The 17,671-nt window shown below is 40.3% G+C and overlaps 1 long non-coding RNA gene across 1 annotated transcript in view; it reads left to right on the top strand.

Annotated features, from left to right (window-relative positions):
• LOC117358194 overlaps positions 1 to 17,671 on the top strand; it is a 35,740-nt gene that overhangs the window by 2,704 nt on the left and 15,365 nt on the right. The window contains exon 2 of the long non-coding RNA XR_004538957.1: positions 6,735 to 6,848. This is a non-coding gene — a long non-coding RNA (uncharacterized LOC117358194). The remainder of the gene's footprint in view (positions 1 to 6,734; positions 6,849 to 17,671) is intronic.

Genomic DNA, 17,671 nt, shown 5'->3' with positions numbered 1-17,671 from the left:
TCTAAATAACTCAGGGCTGAAAGGCAAATTCGGTAACACAAATTAATCAAAGTTTATCTAAAGAGCTGGTTTCTCCATTAAAAATCACTTCAGTACACAAGGGCTACTTGTAATATACCTCCACATTTAATAATAATTATTTATAGCAACACAACAGAGTTTAATTTATTTCAGGTTTAATGTATCCCCTTTCAATACAAATCAAAGCATAAGAATAAGAAAGGAACTACATAAAATCTGAGAAAGGTGGGTAGCACAGGAGAAGCAAAAGAAGTAGTCTGTACCAAGATCTATATCAGTGGAAATCAAGTGTGTGTTAAGAACGAAAAAGCTATTTTATACGACAGTTTTTGTTGGCTGCAAGTGCAAAGCTCTGCATTGCACAAAAATGGAAAAATCCTATATTACCCTCACAATCTTTCTGGCTGGATAAAGTTTGGCATATTGCTGGAATGGAAAAAGTAATATGGCTTCACAAACACAAACTATGGAAATACATAGTAATATACTAACATAGTAGATGATGGCAGATAAAGACCCGAATGGTCCATCTAGTCTGCCCAACCTGATTCAATCTAAAAATTTGTTGGTTTTTTTCCCTTCTTCTTAGCTATTTCTGGGCACGGATCCAAAGCTCTGCCCGGTACTGTTCTTAGGTTCCAACTACTGAAGTCTCCGTCAAAGCTCACTCCAGTCCATCTACACCCTCCCAGCCATGGATGCACTCCCCTGCCCATCCTCCACCAATCAGCCACATACAGTCACAGACCGTGCAAGTCTGCCCAGTACTGGCCTTAGTTCTTCAATATTTACTATTATTTTCTGATTCTAGATCCTCTGTGTTCATCCCATGCTTTTTTGAACTCCGTCACTGTTTTCCTTTCCACCACCTCTCTCGGGAGCGCATTCCAGGCATACACCACCCTCTCCGTAAAGAACTTCCTTACATTGCTCTTGAGTCTATCACCCCTCAACCTCAAATTATGCCCTCTGGTTTTACCATTTTCCTTTCTCTGGAAAAGATTTTGTTCTATGTTAATACCTTTCAAGTATTTGAATGTCTGAATCATATCCCCCCCTGTTCCTCCTTTCCTCTAAGGCAGTGGTAGGCAAACTCATTAGTCAAAAGAGCCCCAAAGATCAGCAGTACAACAATTAAGATTTCTTTTGAGAGCCAAATTTCTTTTCAAGAACCATGTTTTTAGGAGTCGGTTTAAACTAGCTACTAACATTAAATAAAACCAGATATCATCATCATAGTAATCTTATTGACAAAAAAATATTTTTTACATTAAAATAAAAATATGACAAAACACGCATTTAATTTGAACAATGGCCTCATCAGAGAGGGAATGCTGCATCAGCTGTCAGCGGCGCACGTGGAGGGTCGTTCAGTTAGGGTAAATATTACTGCTTTTTTGAACATCTCCCGTGTTGTAGCTAATAGAGATCCCCAAGCCTCACCAACTGACGGCCACCTCCTCCCCTCCAACTTCCCAATTTCTGCAGCTGGCAGCAATATTGCAGAGCTACTGCCTTCCATCCTCCCTGCCCCCCCCCCCTCCCCTTGGCTTTCATGCATGCATGAAAGCAGTGGCAGCTTGAAGATATTGCCATTGGCTGCAAAGCTTGGAGATTTTGGGTTGCCAGACTGAAGGAAGATGTCTTCAGGTGGCAGGGCTTGGGAATCCCCAATAGCTCAAGTATTTTTAAATTGCACTCAGGCCAGGAGAAACTTTGATGCCATCTACTAATTTTGGGCTCCAGTCCCTCCCTTAAATCAGATGTATATGACTACATCACTGAATACAAAAATAATTGTGATGCACATATCTCAAAGCTAACATATTTCAGTTAATATATTCAAAATAAAACAATTTTTTCTACCTTGTTGTCTGGATATTTTGTTTTTACATCATTTTGGTCCCAGTTTATCTTTCTGGCTTTTTGTCTATCTTCAACTAATTCTCTTTCCAGTGTCTGCTGTTCATTTTTTTTCTCTTCTCTTATTCCATTTCCTCCTTATGCTTGTCTTCAACGTATTGATTTTTCCCTTTCAGCTTTTTTAACTTTTTCTTTTCTTTTTTGCCTCTGTCCACTCAAATCTTGCCTTCTTTCTCGCCCTTCTTTTTAAATGTTCAGCTACCTCTCAATTCTCCAACTTCTCTCAGTCCCTAGCTCTCCCATTTCCCATCTCCTTTCCCAACCTCCTATTTCCTGCTATCTACTCCCCATTACCACATTTCTACCACTGTACTCACTGCTTTCTTACTCATCTCCTCATCCACATGGCTCACCACTTTCAGAATCCCCCACCCTCTCTCCACTGGTCAGGCTATAACTCCCTGTCCCTTTCTTTCCATCCCCTTTCTTATCCCAGCTCTCTTCCCTCCTGCCCTCCTATGGGTCCATATCTCCTCCTATATCCCCATGATCCAACATTTTGCTCCCTCTCTTTTCTGTTTTTCTTCTTCCCTCCCCCCCTTGAGGCTGAACAATGAAATGGCCAGAAGCCTAAAATTTCTCTCTACCTCCCTTCCATCCCCAGATCCAACTTATCTCCCTTTCTCTTCCCTACTGCCTCCCATCCCATCTCTCCCTCTGTCTGCCTCCCTCCCCCAGGTATACCATTTCTCCCTTTCTCTTTCTGATGTTCTATACAAGTCCAAAACCATTATCTCTACTCTCATAAAGCCATCCTTAGTGCTGATGGAGCCCTAATTGCCAAAGCATCTCACATGGAAATTACTTTTCCTACTTATAACTCAATCAGAAGGATCTTTAAGCCTTGGTTGTCTTGGTTAGAATCTAACTCATCCAAAATAGCTGGCTCCCTTGCTGTAGTCATCTGTGGGCGTCGTCGGCTCCTCGTGCGCAATTCGCGGCTGATTCGGAAGCCTTCTCTCTGATGTTGTGATGTCAGAGGGAATGCTTCTGACACGGCTGCAGATTGCGAGCGGGGAGACGACACCGCAAGCGGACGACTGCAGCAAGGGAGCCAGCTATTTTGGATGAGTTTTAGGGAGCCGGCCAGAAAACTACCTGCCAGAGGGAGGCATAGAAGGGAGGGAGGGAGGGAGAAGCTGGGCCGCACAAGCCGCATTCTCTAGCAGAACCACACTCAAGTGGCTAAAGAGCCGCGGTTTGCCGACCACTGCTCTAAGGTATACATATTCAGAGTTTCCAGTCTCTCCTCATATGTCTTTTGTCGTAAACCTCCTATCATTTTCATCGCCCTCCTCTGGACCGCTTCAAGCCTTTTTGTGTCCTTCGCCAGATACCGTCTCCAAAACTAAACACAATACTCAAAGTGGCTCCTCTCTTTCATGCTACTGCAATGTCTCTAAATTTCTCTTAAATTTCCTGCATTATCTACACTCTCCTTCAACCCACCATAAATTATTATTTTTTCTCTTCTTTTCTCTCCTATGGTCTCTGGAGAACTGTTGCTGTGCCCTTTTTATGGTCCATTTCTTAGTTTCTGAGCTTGATTATGGTTATTGACTTGATACTCTTTTACTTCCAATTTTGCCCATTTGATATGGTATGCATATTTCTTGCAACCATAATTTTTGATATTCAAGCTGTGTATTTGAAATATGTATTGCAATTGACAACTCAGTATGTATTATATATTCTTTATATTACAATAAAAATGATTTGAAATAAAAAATAAACATGGAAAAACTTATGTGCAGAAATTTGCATTTGTTGGGGCTGTGCGTTGTGTAAGCTTTAATCTGGAGTGAAGTTCTATATTTTCAGTATTTCAGACTAGTTTCTCTTTTTGTTGTAAGTATTTTTTGTTTGTTGAGGGCAGTTGATCCTCGTCAAGTCACTGAGAATGTGTTATTTTTTTCTGATTATATACTGTACTTTCTGATGCTGTCCAGATGATCCCAGCATCTGTATTGACATCAGGTGTTTATTGCCTGACAAAACTAGTTTAATCAAGGGCTTATTTTAGTACTTTTTTTCAGAATAAAGTCGGTGACTCAGAAAACATTTCTTCTCCTTCAAGCCAATATTTAAACAGTGAGCCAGAAACCATAAAATGCACTAATCATTTATTTCTGTCTGTTTACTGGACTTGTTCTCAATCTCAGAGGACTTTAGAACAAAACAAACAAAAAAAGTATTGCCTAATGCTACATAGCATGAACTATTTAGCAAAAACTGCACTTGATTAACATTCAAGGCAATTTTATGAGCAACTTGAGCCACTCAAATGGACACATACATCTGGTCATTTTATAAGGCCTAAAAAATAGATTCTAGGAAAATATAGCACCTTCTTTTTATGTGATTTAATTGTTGGTGTTCTGGGGGACAGAATATGTCTGGAACAGGAACAAGATAAAAACTTAGCCTGGCAATTCAATCCAAGTTTGACAAACTCAATATTTGGCTGCTCAAAAGCCAGGAATGCATCAGCAAACAAGAAAGCACATGTGTACCATGGTTTGTACGCAAAAGAATGCACTTAGTACAAAGAATGAGAATGCACTGGGTGGGACTAGATACCATACATGCAGGGAATGGTTATGTTGTCTGTCCCTAATTTGGCTAAGATACGTTTTACGTTTTACAAAGCCGCGCGGTAATGGCCCCGAAGCCCATAGAGATTTAAAGGGCTTCAGGGCTGTTGCTGCATGGTAGCCGCTAGCTCGGCATTGTAAAACAGGCCCTAGGAAGTTTTCCTTTTCTCTGGTGGGACCTGTGATTATGAAACCACTTTCTGACAGCATTGTTTAAAAGAGTTGCCTTTTCCCGATGCTTGACTGCCTAATAGGATAGGACAGGATAAGTGACAGCCTTGTGACAATGTATGTTTCTTTGGATTAGATTTGGGAGAGGGGGGTTCCTTTTGGTATGTTTGGAAGATTGATGGGGAGATGCTATGTAATTGGCGTTATAAATTTTTTGAGACTTTATACTCGTATTATGAATGTCATTGTGATCTGCTGTGGATAGAAGTGGAATATAAAACTTTAAACTAGTAAACCACAAACAATGGGCACACTGATGGTGCAAAGCACATAATCAAATGCATATCTGCCACAAATAATATCTAAAAAGCAGATCATTGCTTAATGCATTGTGCTGCTGGTTGGCATCTAAGTGTTTGGTCAGACCTCATTCATCCTCTAACTAGCCACCTCACTGCATTTATCTAACTATAGCACCTATTAACTTCCATTCTGCTCCACTGTGCCCCTTTTGCACTAAATGCCCTCACTAACCCTCTACACACCTGCTCCCTCCTCTCTCTCCAGCCCCTGGACAGGTTCTCCATCCATCTCTCTGTGCAACAGCCAGTATGTGTCTTTGCACATTTGGGTGTGCCCATCTACCACTGGTTGTGTGTTTGTTTTTAGCTCTGTATGTGTGTGGGTGCCATAACAGGTGATGGATACTAGTCATGGTCAATGGATTTAAGTATGAGTGGAAGGAAAGTGTTGTTCCTCACGACCTTTGCTCACAGGAGAGAGAGTGAAAGAACAAAGAAGGAAGATTCCTGTGTAAAAGGTATGCAGGTTCTAAACACAGTCAATGCAGCAGTTAGAGGAAGACCTAGAGCCCAGTACATGGAGGGGACAATTCCTGCCAGTGCACCTGAAAGTCACCACAACCCTATCATTTTTTTGCCATGGAACCTTTTAGATACCTTTCAAGGCAATATCAGGTATCAACTTGCTAGGGTTACCAGATTTTCCCGAAGGAAAATCCGGACCCATGGCCACGCCCACAAGCCCGTCCACTTCTGCCCCATTCCGCCTGCATTCCACACTGTTCAGCCCACCCAACCCTGCCCACAGGTGGCATCTGTGCATGCGCGGGCATGATGTCACCGCATTGCATCCGCGCATGCACAGATGCCCCCTCCTAATGCGATTTTTACAGGAAACTTCAAAACCCAGAAAAAGTGCTGGGGTTTGAAAATCCATCCGGACCCTAGACATGTCCTCGAAAAGGATATCCAGGGAAATCTGTACGTCTGGTAACCCTTAGCAGCAAGAGAATGTCTGCAGCTCAAAGCAATGTGTGCACAGTCAATGGCCCCTAGCAGCAAGAGGATGTGTGCCAGCTCAAAGAATTGTATCATGGTTTGGTGTTTCTTCTGCTCACGCTCAGGGAAGGAATTAATTGAACTTGTATCTTTTGAAATTGACCTGTAGAAACGAATCTAAACAGCATGCAGTTTTAACTAGCCAACTACTGCATGCTGTATAGCTTCGTTTCTACAGGTCAATTTCAAAAGATACGAGTTCAATTAATTCCTTCCCTGAGCATGAGCAGCAGAAACACCAAACCATGATACAATTCTTTGAGCTGGCACACATCCTCTTGCTGCTAGGGGCCATTGCCTACACACACATTGCTATTAGCCCACCTGCTGGAAAAGAGGCCATTTATGGAAACATATGTCATATAATTCCCTTAATATGTAGGACTGCAATGCCTCCAACATAATTGATGTGTGTGCCTAGTAGCCAGGGTGTTGTCATGATGCATATTGTACATTGGGTCATAATTTGGCATACATGAACACTAAAAGAAGCAAGATCATTGGGGAGGGTGGCTGCTATGTGAGCAACCACAACCTTACACTCACCATAGTTTCTCTCCTCACAGATGCCCCCTTCTACCTGCAATAACAAACCCAGCAAACCCCTGGGATCATCAGTGCTGTGAAACATCAATCCCTTTAAATTCTTCTCTCTGCCTTGCAGGTAACAGTGGCTATCTTTTCATAATATGTCCCTCAAAGGCCTAGCTGAAGAGAAGTGAGAGGAGGCACATAGAAAGACCAGGAATCTCATAAACTGGACATTTGGCATTTTGAGGTACTACTTTAGGTCCTTGGACAGATTAGAGGAGACTCTCTCTGCATCTCTGGCAAAATATATGACATCTTTCTGGCTTGCTGCATGCTCAGATCCAGAGGCACCAATTCTGGCAAGCCCAGGTAGCCAGTGGCGTACCAAGGGGGGAGGGGGAGGGGGGGGCGGTCCACCCCAGGTACAAGTCATGAGGGTGGTGCTCCCGGCCTTGGAGTCATGGCCTGGGTACTTTCCTTCTCATGGTCCGACCCCAAGGCTTTCGCTTACCCGATTGCAGCAGAAAACAACCTGCAGAAAGGATCGCAGGTACTTTAGTAATCCTTGCAGGTTGCCATAGGCCTCCGAAGTTGTCATCCCTCTGCCGCGATCCTGCCTCTGACGTCAGAGGAGGGGTGGAACCGCGGCAGAGGGACGACAACTCTGGAGGCCTATAGCAAACTGCAAGGATCACTACAGTACCCGCGATCCTTTCTGCAGGTTGCTTTCTGCTGAAATCAGGTAAAGGGAGGCACGAGAGGCCAGAGGGGAATACACAGGCCTTACGGGGGAGGGAGGGGGGGGACAGTCCTTTGGGTACAGACCTTCAGGAGGGGTGTAGGCCTTCGGAAGGGTGCAGGCCTTCAGGGGGGACAGATCTTTGGGGGTGGGTACAGTCCTTCAGTGGGGGAGGTACAGTCCTTCAGGTGGGGTGCAGGCCTTCAGGGTGGGTGCAGGCCTTCAGGGGCAACAGACCTTCGGGGGGATGTGCAGTCCGGAGGTGGGGTGCAGGCCTTCAGAGGTGGGGTGCAGGCCTTCAGGGTGGGTGCAGGCCTTCAGTACGGACAGACCTCCGGGGGGGTGCAGTCCTTTGGGGGGGGACAAGACTTCATGGGGGATAGACCTCCAGGGGAGGGAGTCCTGGTGTAGAAGTACACGGAGGGAGGGAGGGAAGGGGGGTTCAAAGATATGTACATATGCCGGACTTTGGGGGAAGTAATAATGGGTCTAAAAACAGAGGAGTAGGAGAAAGATGATGGATAATAGGATTTAGGGAGGGAAGGAACAGAAAGGGAGAGAAGTTGGACACAAGGGATGGTGTGGAGGGGGGAGAAACTGGATAGGAGGATAGTTGGAAAGAGAAAGGGAGAGATGGTGGACCCTGGGGTGGTGGGGAAGGAGGGGGAGATGCTGGATGAAAGGGTAGTTGAGAAAAGGTGAATCTGTGGATGGAGATGAAAAAAAAGGAAAGATGCCAGACCTTCGGGGCAGGGAAGGGAAACAGAAGAGGAGGACAGAGATGGCAGATGGATGGTTAGCATGGAGAAAGAAGAAAGAAGGAGACCCTGGCAAGCAAGACAACCAGAGCCTGAGACCAACAAGATTTGAATATTGACCAGACAACAAAAGGTAGAAAAAATAATTTTATTTTCTATTTTGTGATTACAATATGTCATATTTGAAAAGTGTATCCTGCCAGAGCTGGTGTTAGACCGCAAACGTGAGCTAGGATTTAACAGAGAGAGGAAAAGTCCTTTTTGTTTCTTTATTTTGTTTACACCACATCGCCAGTGTGGTTAGGAGAAGCCAAAGGGAGTGAAAAAGCTATAAAATAAACCCACCAGGATGTTTGAAAAAAACACCCAATTGTGCAAGAAAATCGAATCAAAAAACCAATTCAATAGGCTGAATCGAATCAAATTTTTTTTCTTGACTCGGGCAGCACTAGTTTGCACTACTGTCTTAGACTTTAGGACTTGGGAATGGGGAGAGATGGCAACCTCAGTACTTTATAATGCAAGTGAAACAAGGATTTGGTCAGACTTTTGAAGGGTCCGCAGAAGAAAAATATTGTATAGGCCGGGGACATGAGACAGCAGGGAATAGGAACTTTTCTTTCTTCTGTTTTTGTGAATGGCAAGGCTGAGGATGTCAGAGAGTTCAGTTAAAATATGTGCTTTATAAGAAACTATAATAATGTGTTTTATAAAGTTTATAAGCATTGCTGGCCTACCCGGTGAGGTGTTTCTAGTGGTGGTGGTGGCGGCAGCGTGTCAATGTGTTGAGAGGAAGAGGTGGTCTGGGAAATTCTGCTGACCAAACTCCGGGCCCACTTCCTCCCCCCAGTTAGTCTACTCCACTCAACTGGTTCACACACTGAGTGGGTCTTTGGGTGTTGTGTCTGGGTAGTTGTTTTGGGATCTCTTCCAGTGGTTTGTCAGTAACTCCTTGTTATCCAAGGAAGGAAACTTTGTTAACCTTAGCATTGACCTTCAGAATATGTTTGTATCAGCGCTGCTTGTGTAGCATTAGGCTATGTAGTGATCCAAAAAAAAAAACCAGACCTTTGCACATTTTTGCACTATATGGTGGGTGAATGAGGAGATTTACATTTCCTGCATAGCTAAGTCCGTGTGAAGTTACCTTGTTCTGTATTTGACATCTAGCAAGGTCTCTGTTTGGAAGGAAAGATCTAAGCTTAAAAATGAAGTGGCCAGAAGTTATGGTAAAAGCAGATAGCGTAGCTGGTTTTAAGAAAGGTTTGGACAAATTCCTGGAGGAAAAGTTCATAGTCTGTTATTAAGACATGGGGGAAGAATCTGCTTGGGTTTTGGCCAGGTACTAGTGACCTGGATTGGCTACCATGGGAATGGGCTACTGGGCATGATGGACCATTGGTCTGGCCCAGTTAGGCTATTCTTATGTTATGTTCTCATCTGTAGGGGACTTTGTTTTCACTTCTTCTTATTTTAATGTATTTTTTTTCTGGGAACTTAGTGTTTTTTATAATGGGAACAAAAATGGAAGAGAATTAATGTGTGTGGAATGGGGGGTAACTAATTTCTTCAGGTGTTCAGAAGCCAGGCCATTAAAAATGGATATACTAACAGTATAGGATCCCTAGAATAGAGGTTCCCAATCTTTTTAATGTCTCCTTTTTTTATACCTATCTTCCTCTTTCTTTCACCCCTCCCAGTATCCACTTTCCTCACATGTTCTTAAGATAAGCCATGCTATGTCAAGCCAAGTTCCTTGGGCAGTCTGCATCACAAGTAGCTGGCAAATACCAAAGAGTAGATCATATTTTGCACAGTTGATCTGAAACAATGTGATGGCTTTACTGGTCTTTTCATTCAGCCATCTCCAATCTGTTCTTCACACTCTCTCTCTTGTTTGTTCTCCACTACTTGGGCTATCGGTCCCAATCCTAATTCTTTAAACTCTTACCCCACTGGTTCAAATTGCCATCTTTCCAATCTTATTCCTATTCCTCCTCTCTTTCTCATGTACCTTGTGAAAAGTCTTTTGTCTCCAAGTTTGCCTACATTCATCTTTCTCTCTCATACTTACCAACTCCCAGAGCAATGAACTACTCCTACTAAAAAGACAATGCAGACAACTAGAAAGAAAATGGAGGAAAAACAGTCAAGATTCCACAACCATGATAAAACAACTACAAACAATACAAAACACAGCCCCAAGACTGGTCTACTCACTGAAGAAATTCGACCACATCACAGAGGCATACTACGACTCACATTGGCTCCCAATACAAGCGAGAATATACTTCAAATTTTTCTGCTTACTATTTAAAGCAATAAACGGACACAGCCCAGCCTATTGGAACAATCAACTAGTTCAATCCACCTCAACCAGACATAGGAGAACCCACACACCATTCATACACCCTCCAACCAAAAACATCAAAAGAAAAAAACTGTACGACAACCTCCTAGCCACTCGAGCTGCAACACTCGACCCCAAACTCTACAACCTATTAACCTCGACCACAGACTACAAAACCTTCAAAAAAAGAAATAAAAACCCTTCTATTCAAAAAACACATAAAACTGAACTAACTCAATCAGAAATGTCCCAAGCATCACCTGCAACTACTCCATATGTACTTCTAATGTCATGACAATTCAGACATAATTTATGTTATGTTATGTATGGAATAATGATTACATATGAGGTTCAATAAAAGAAAATTTTCACTGCCTGTTTCTATTCTGACCTTTTATTCTGTTTCATGGTTATTACAAAAAATATTTTTTTACATGGAGGGGGTGTCAAAAAATGATGGGCCCCAGGTGCCACATACCCTAGGTATGCCACTGCAGGCAGCAATGATGCGGGGGAAGGGGGCTTTACAACTTTAAAGACATAACAGGCTCATCAGTGTGAAATGGCAGCAAGGTCTGAACTCATCCAGAGATAGTGACCAGAATTGAATGTAATACTCAAGGTGAGGTCTCACCATGGAGCGATACAGAGGCAGTATAATAGACTTATTTACCATCACTTTTCTAATAATTCCTAGTATCTTGTTTACTTTTTTGGCTGCCACCACATATTGGGCAGAAGATTTCAGCATATTGTCTATGATGACACCTAGATCTTTTTCTTGGGCACTGAACCCTAAGGTGGACCCTAGCATCTGGTATCTATGATTTGAATTATTCTTCCCAATGTGCATCACTTTGCATTTGTCCACATTAAATTCCATCTGCCATTGGTTGTCCAGCCTTCCAATTCCCACTTAAAGATAATTCTTAATTTATATTACATATATATATTACATATATTTCAAAATATGCCACCATCTACTGGTATGCAATCCTGTGTATACATTACCAAACACCATCAAGTTCATACAATCATATTTTTATTTTATCTAAACATACAAAATGATCTAAAATATACAAAACCTCACAAAAGAGAAATGCCAACTGTTGGAGCTGTTTTCCTAGATTCAAAACAGAAAATGCTGATTCCCTGATAGTCATTTCACAGCGGCATTCAATTCTCCAAAGAAGTGCTCAACATATAAATACCAAGGATACAAAGGGAAGTTGAAATGTAAAGCAAATCATCACTGATTCCTTTAAACTAAGGCAAAGGGGAAGATTAAAAAACTAGCTCCTAACGTTATTCTCAAACCAGTCGGCCTCTGTGGCTCATGTTTATGCAATTCAAAACTCAATACTATAGTTGTAAGCTAGGTACCTTTCCAAAAAGAAAAAAACAACTTTCGGTATTGAAATGTAAAGTTCAATATTATAGGTGGATTTTTATGGAAATCTTTGAATATAAATGGAAAAATATCTCAATTGGGAGATATATCTAATCTAATCTTCATTTTATATACCGAATCTACTCCCTAAGGAGCTCAACTCGGTTTACAGTTCGTTAAAAAATGAAATATAACAAGTAAAATCTGTGGGATAAAAACAGAAATTGGTTAGATTAGATGGATGGAAAAAGTTAGAAAAAGTATGTTGAATTGCTTAAAATTACTATATGACAGCTAGAATCAAATTAACTATTGTGAAAACAACCAGGTTTTTAAACTTTTTTGAAATTGAAATAATTGATCTACCAGTCTTAGAGAATCTGAAAGTCCATTCCAAATTCTCACCAATTTAAAAGTAAAAGATTTACTAAGCTTCCCAGTGCATTTAATACCTTACAGAGAAGGAAATGCTAATTCAGGGGTAGAGAACTCCGATCCTCAAGAGCTGTATTCCAGTCGGGTTTTCAGGATTTCCCCAATGAATATGCATAAGATCTATTTGCATGCACTGCTTTCAATGCATATTCATTGGGGAAATCCTGAAAACCCGACTGGAATACGGCTCTCGAGGACTGGAGTTCCCTGCCCCTGTGCTAATTTGTGAATTGTTGTAATTCTTGAATAGCAGGATCTAAAGGAATTCCCACTAAGGGGAATCAAAGAGTCAAATATTCCATAAAGGAGTTTGAAAACCACACATACATACTTGAACTGTATCCTATGATGGACCGGAAGCCAATGGAGTTTTCTCAGCAATGGGGAAACATGGTCGTACTTTCTTTTTAAGAAATTGATATGATTGATATCCATGGGTAGTGTTACAGATGGATGAGTATGTTGTGATGTTAGAGATGGATGAGTTCTTTATTCTCAACCCTCTCTCATCCCAACAGTAATCAGACTGCCTATTCACTTTCCCTTTATCTCCTCCTGCATTCTACACCCTCCCCCCTTCCTCCTTCTAACCAAGGTAGTACCCGATCCTGCTTGCTTCTCTCTGTGAATGCCATATACTCCAAAAGCTCCTTAATACACATAACTCACTCAATCCCCACTTCCTCCATAAACATCAACATTCATGAACTCTCCATGCAGTTCAATCACACATAAACTATCACACTCATTCCTATGAGCTGCACACAATCTTCCACAATCTCTGTACAGTTGACTGTTCCAGGACTATCACTTCTGTCATTGTTACTCACAGCTGACTCCTATGGACAATTCAGAGAAGAGCTGAAAACTTATCTTTTCTTGAAATACTTGTTCACTTAACTTACTTCACCTATACATTATGTTCATTATTGATAATCTTTTGTAAACTATGTAGAACTTTTTAGTAACGCGGTCAATAAGTATAAAGTAATGTAATGTTTGCCTCCTCAACCAATAAAATGTCATCTTGGACCTGGCCTCTAGTTACTTAGAGTTATCATATTTTGAGCTTTAAAATCCTGGACACATGGCCCCGCCCTGTTCTGCCTCTGGTTCAACCCAATTCTGTCCCAGCAGTATATAAGTGGGTGGAATTTAGGTAGGTATAGTCATTTTAGGGGAGTTTTGGAGGGGTCACCATAAATTATAAAGGGATTAGATGTATATGTTTATGTTTATTAAAAACTTTATATACCTCATAACAGCCTAAAAAGGATCCAAGCAGTTTACAATATATAGTTCATATTCATTAATAAAAAGAACTCTGAGCTTATGGAACATCTCCCAGATTGGTTATATTTAGAGTGGCAACTTATGACCCCATTACGACTGTCTCATGTATTGAGTATCAAATTGCCTAGATATGTTAAGGACAATTGTATTCTATTGGCACATGGAAAACCTTGAAATTTATTAATAAATTAACAGATGTTCCAATAGAGGAATCTACTTTACAATCCTTATGGTTAAACTCTAAGATTCAAATAGGCGGTTCTGGGATCTTCTGGAAGAATTGGATGCAGGTAGGCATTTATACATTGGATGATGTTATATCTAATGGAAAACTGTTTGATTTTTCATGACTGCAACAATTATTCGGTATTTTGAAGTCTTAGAATTATAGGTGGTTGTAGTTGAAGCAGGCCATTCAGAGTGGGTTCCCTGATTGGCGGAATATAAAAAACTCATAATAGCTTGCAGATCCTATGCTTCCAGACAGATTTTTTAAGACATCAGGCCACTCGGTGGTATAAGTTAATATCTGATTTCTTGAATAAAAAAACAAAAAAATAGTCTAAGGGACAATTGAAGCATTTAGATTAAACAGTATATTTCTGTGTCTCGATGGCCACTAATTTGGACTTGGAGAATGAAATGTACGCGTGAGCATCTATGAGACAAACTTGGTTTTTCTTGTTGCATAGGATTTTTTAGACCCCAGTACGTTTGCAAAAGTTAAGATAGTTCTAAATCTAATAGATGCTGGCATTGTAATATTGATATAGGGACTTTGGATCATCTGTTATTCTATTATCCTTTGATACTTAATTTTTAGAAGTCGATATGGGGTCAAATTAATGTTTTACTTGGGTCTACAATGCCGTTGACCTATGAAGTCATAATCTGTTGTACACAATATCAGATCTACATTCATCAACACACACACCCATCTAGAAAAGATAACAACAAACCCATCAACTAGCGAAGCCATCGTAGCAGACAGAAGCTGGTCCGATTTCCCAATTCTAGTCTGGTCGGATATGAACCGACTCTACAATAAATACAACCATGCTTCCAGTGACCTAAATAATTGCCCCACCTACATATTATCAAACGCCTCCACCACATTCAAAACCAACTTTATGCTATGGATTCAAACCACATTGACAGAAGGCCAATTCCCACAGGACCTAGGAGAGATCTTAATCACTCCAATCATAAAGGATCACAAAGGCCCAATAGATAGCCCCTCCAACTACAGACCTATCGCTTCAATACCATTGTACGTTAAAATAATAGAAGGCCTAGTGGCACAATACCTCACCGAATATCTGGAAAATCATAACCTACTCCACCCCTCACAATCAGGATTCCGAACTAACCATAGTACAGAAACACTACTTATCACATTACTAGATACAGCCCGACAACACATCAGTAAAGGAAAAAAAATGATATTAATACAATTAGACCTCTCCGCAGCATTTGACCTAGTTGACCACACCTTATTACTACAAATTCTCGACGCCATAGGAATCTCAGGCAAGGTCTACAAATGGTTTCAGGGGTTCCTCAAATCTAGAACCTACAGGGTAAAATACAATAATATCAAATCAGAACCATGGGCAAATCCCTGCGGAGTTCCACAAGGATCACCTCTCTCACCTACGCTCTTCAACCTCTTTATCTCCTCCCTAGGAGCCACTTTAGATACCCTAGATGTCACATCTTTCAGCTATGCTGATGACATCACCATAATCCTCCCCTTCGACCCATCAGAGACCACCACCACAACAAAGCTAGAAACAACCTTAGACACAGTAGAAAAATGGATGATGGATCACAAACTAAAACTAAATTCTGAAAAAACAAAATTCCTTTTGCTCGTAAAAGCCCAAACTCCTACCATCACTGAACTGAAAATCAAAAATACTAAATACCCAATACAATCCGAACTAAAACTCCTAGGAGTTACGATAGACAGATGTTGCACAATGCAGCCCCAGATCAACAAAACAACCCAGAAAGCTTTTCTAACCATGAGAAATCTCCGTAAAATCAGAAAATTCTTTGACCAAGCACAATTTAGACTAATCGTCCAATCCCTAGTCTTAGGTCTGCTGGATTATTGCAACTCCCTATATCTTCCTTGTCCAGCCACTATGATAAAACAACTCCAGACCATACAAAACACCGCCCTCAGATTGATCTACTCACTTAAAAAATATGATCACATAACAACTGCCTTCTTAGACTCTCACTGGCTACCCATACAAGCACAAATCCAATTCAAATTCCACTGCCTGATATTCAAAGCATTACACTGCTCTTCCCCCTCCTATCTAAACAACCGCTTAAACCAAATCTCCACCTCAAGACACAGAAGAACCTCAAACCCTTTCGCCTTCCCCCCACTCAAAGGCACACAACGCAAGAAAATGTTTGACAACTTTCTGGCAACACAAGCAGCAAAAATCAACCATTCCATCTCCAATCTTATGACAATATCAGACAACTTCAAAACATTCAGAAAAGAAATCAAAACCCTGCTTTTCAAAAAATTCATCCAAATATCTTAACCCCTCCTCTTTTACCTCCAGAAGATTCACCTACCTTCAGATAACCTTCCCCCAAATTACCCACCTTAACACCTTCCAATTAAACAAATACCATAAATAGATTGTAACCTACCCTCTCTAACTGCATTCCATATGTATTTTTCATACAGTTCTTCACTGTCAGTTTAATTTCCATCCTATAAGTTCACATAGAATTTTTCTTTTTTCAACCATCTTTATTTTCTCTTCTTTATTAATTTCCAGGTACTTTAGTTAGATTGTGAGCCTTCGGGACAGTAAGGGAATTTTTTAAGTACCTTCTTACTTCTCATTTATAATCTTAATGTATATTTTCTTCAAACCGCTTAGAACCTAACGGATGTAGCGGTATATAAGAAATAAATTGCATTACATTTCTATTACACATTAAGTCCTCTATGAATCGTTATAAAAGCTAGCTTTTCTTAATTATGACGGGAATAGCAATACAGATGATAACACGCATTTGGAAGAGTTATGATAGACTTAATTTTATGTTCTGGTGGGCGAATGTATGCTCCAGTTACAAATATGAAAGAATGAATGCTGAAATCTTGGGGCATAGTATTGCATTTAACTTAGTGTGGGGCCCATTAGCATCTTTTATTGCTTTGATATAGTTGTCATTTCCCTTTACTTTTTGTTTGACTTCCTTACGCATCCAGGGTGGGGGAGAGAAAGCACTATTATTTATTATAATTAGTTTATTGAAACTATATATACACTTCTGTTTTTGATTAAATAAGGGATGGAGGAGGAAAATGATTGTTTAGGAAATATATGTATATTCAAAATGCTTTTATTTATTTATTTATATTCAGACTCAATGTATTGCACTGTTATTGCTTGAAAATCAATAAATAGTTAAAAAAAGAAAAGAACTCCATTTAAAAATAGGAAAGGAAAGAATAAGAGCAAATGTGTTTTTTTTCATAAAATACTATAACAATCAACATCTCAATAATAACAATTCTAATAATAAAATAATAAAACAATCAAATTTCAATAAAACATAACTAATACATACAACTAAAAATATCCATAAGAGAATAATCATTACATAAATAGTTTCAAGTTTATTAAAATTTTGATATAAACGCAATATCAAATATTTTCAATGCATATAACAATAAAAAAAAATTGGGGGGGGGGACAAAATAAAACAATTTATGCAGGTAAACATACAATCACTGTACACAATTAATTAGTGATACATAGGGAAAGAGGAGTGAACTACAATTGTTAAAGAAAGTAGAAGAACATTTAAGGAAAACCAACATCAGGAGGGTAATTAAAAATGTTTTACAAATAAAGCTAAGTCTAAAAGTGAAAGGGAGAAGTTGTGACCTATATATAGATCTGGTTAGGTTTAAGTATTTGAGCCTGAGATTGTTGATAAAAGAGTTATCCTGTTTATGACTCGAATGCATCTTTGTATAGGTGGCTTTTTAATGTGCTTTTAAATTTTTCTAAAGAAGTTTCACCAGGCAGATAAACTGGTAACTTGTTCCATAGCTGGG

This window comes from Geotrypetes seraphini, chromosome 3 (assembly GCF_902459505.1).
Source record: "Geotrypetes seraphini chromosome 3, aGeoSer1.1, whole genome shotgun sequence".
Taxonomy (NCBI): Eukaryota; Metazoa; Chordata; class Amphibia; order Gymnophiona; family Dermophiidae; genus Geotrypetes; species Geotrypetes seraphini.
This window is presented reverse-complemented; position numbering and strand designations above follow the sequence as displayed.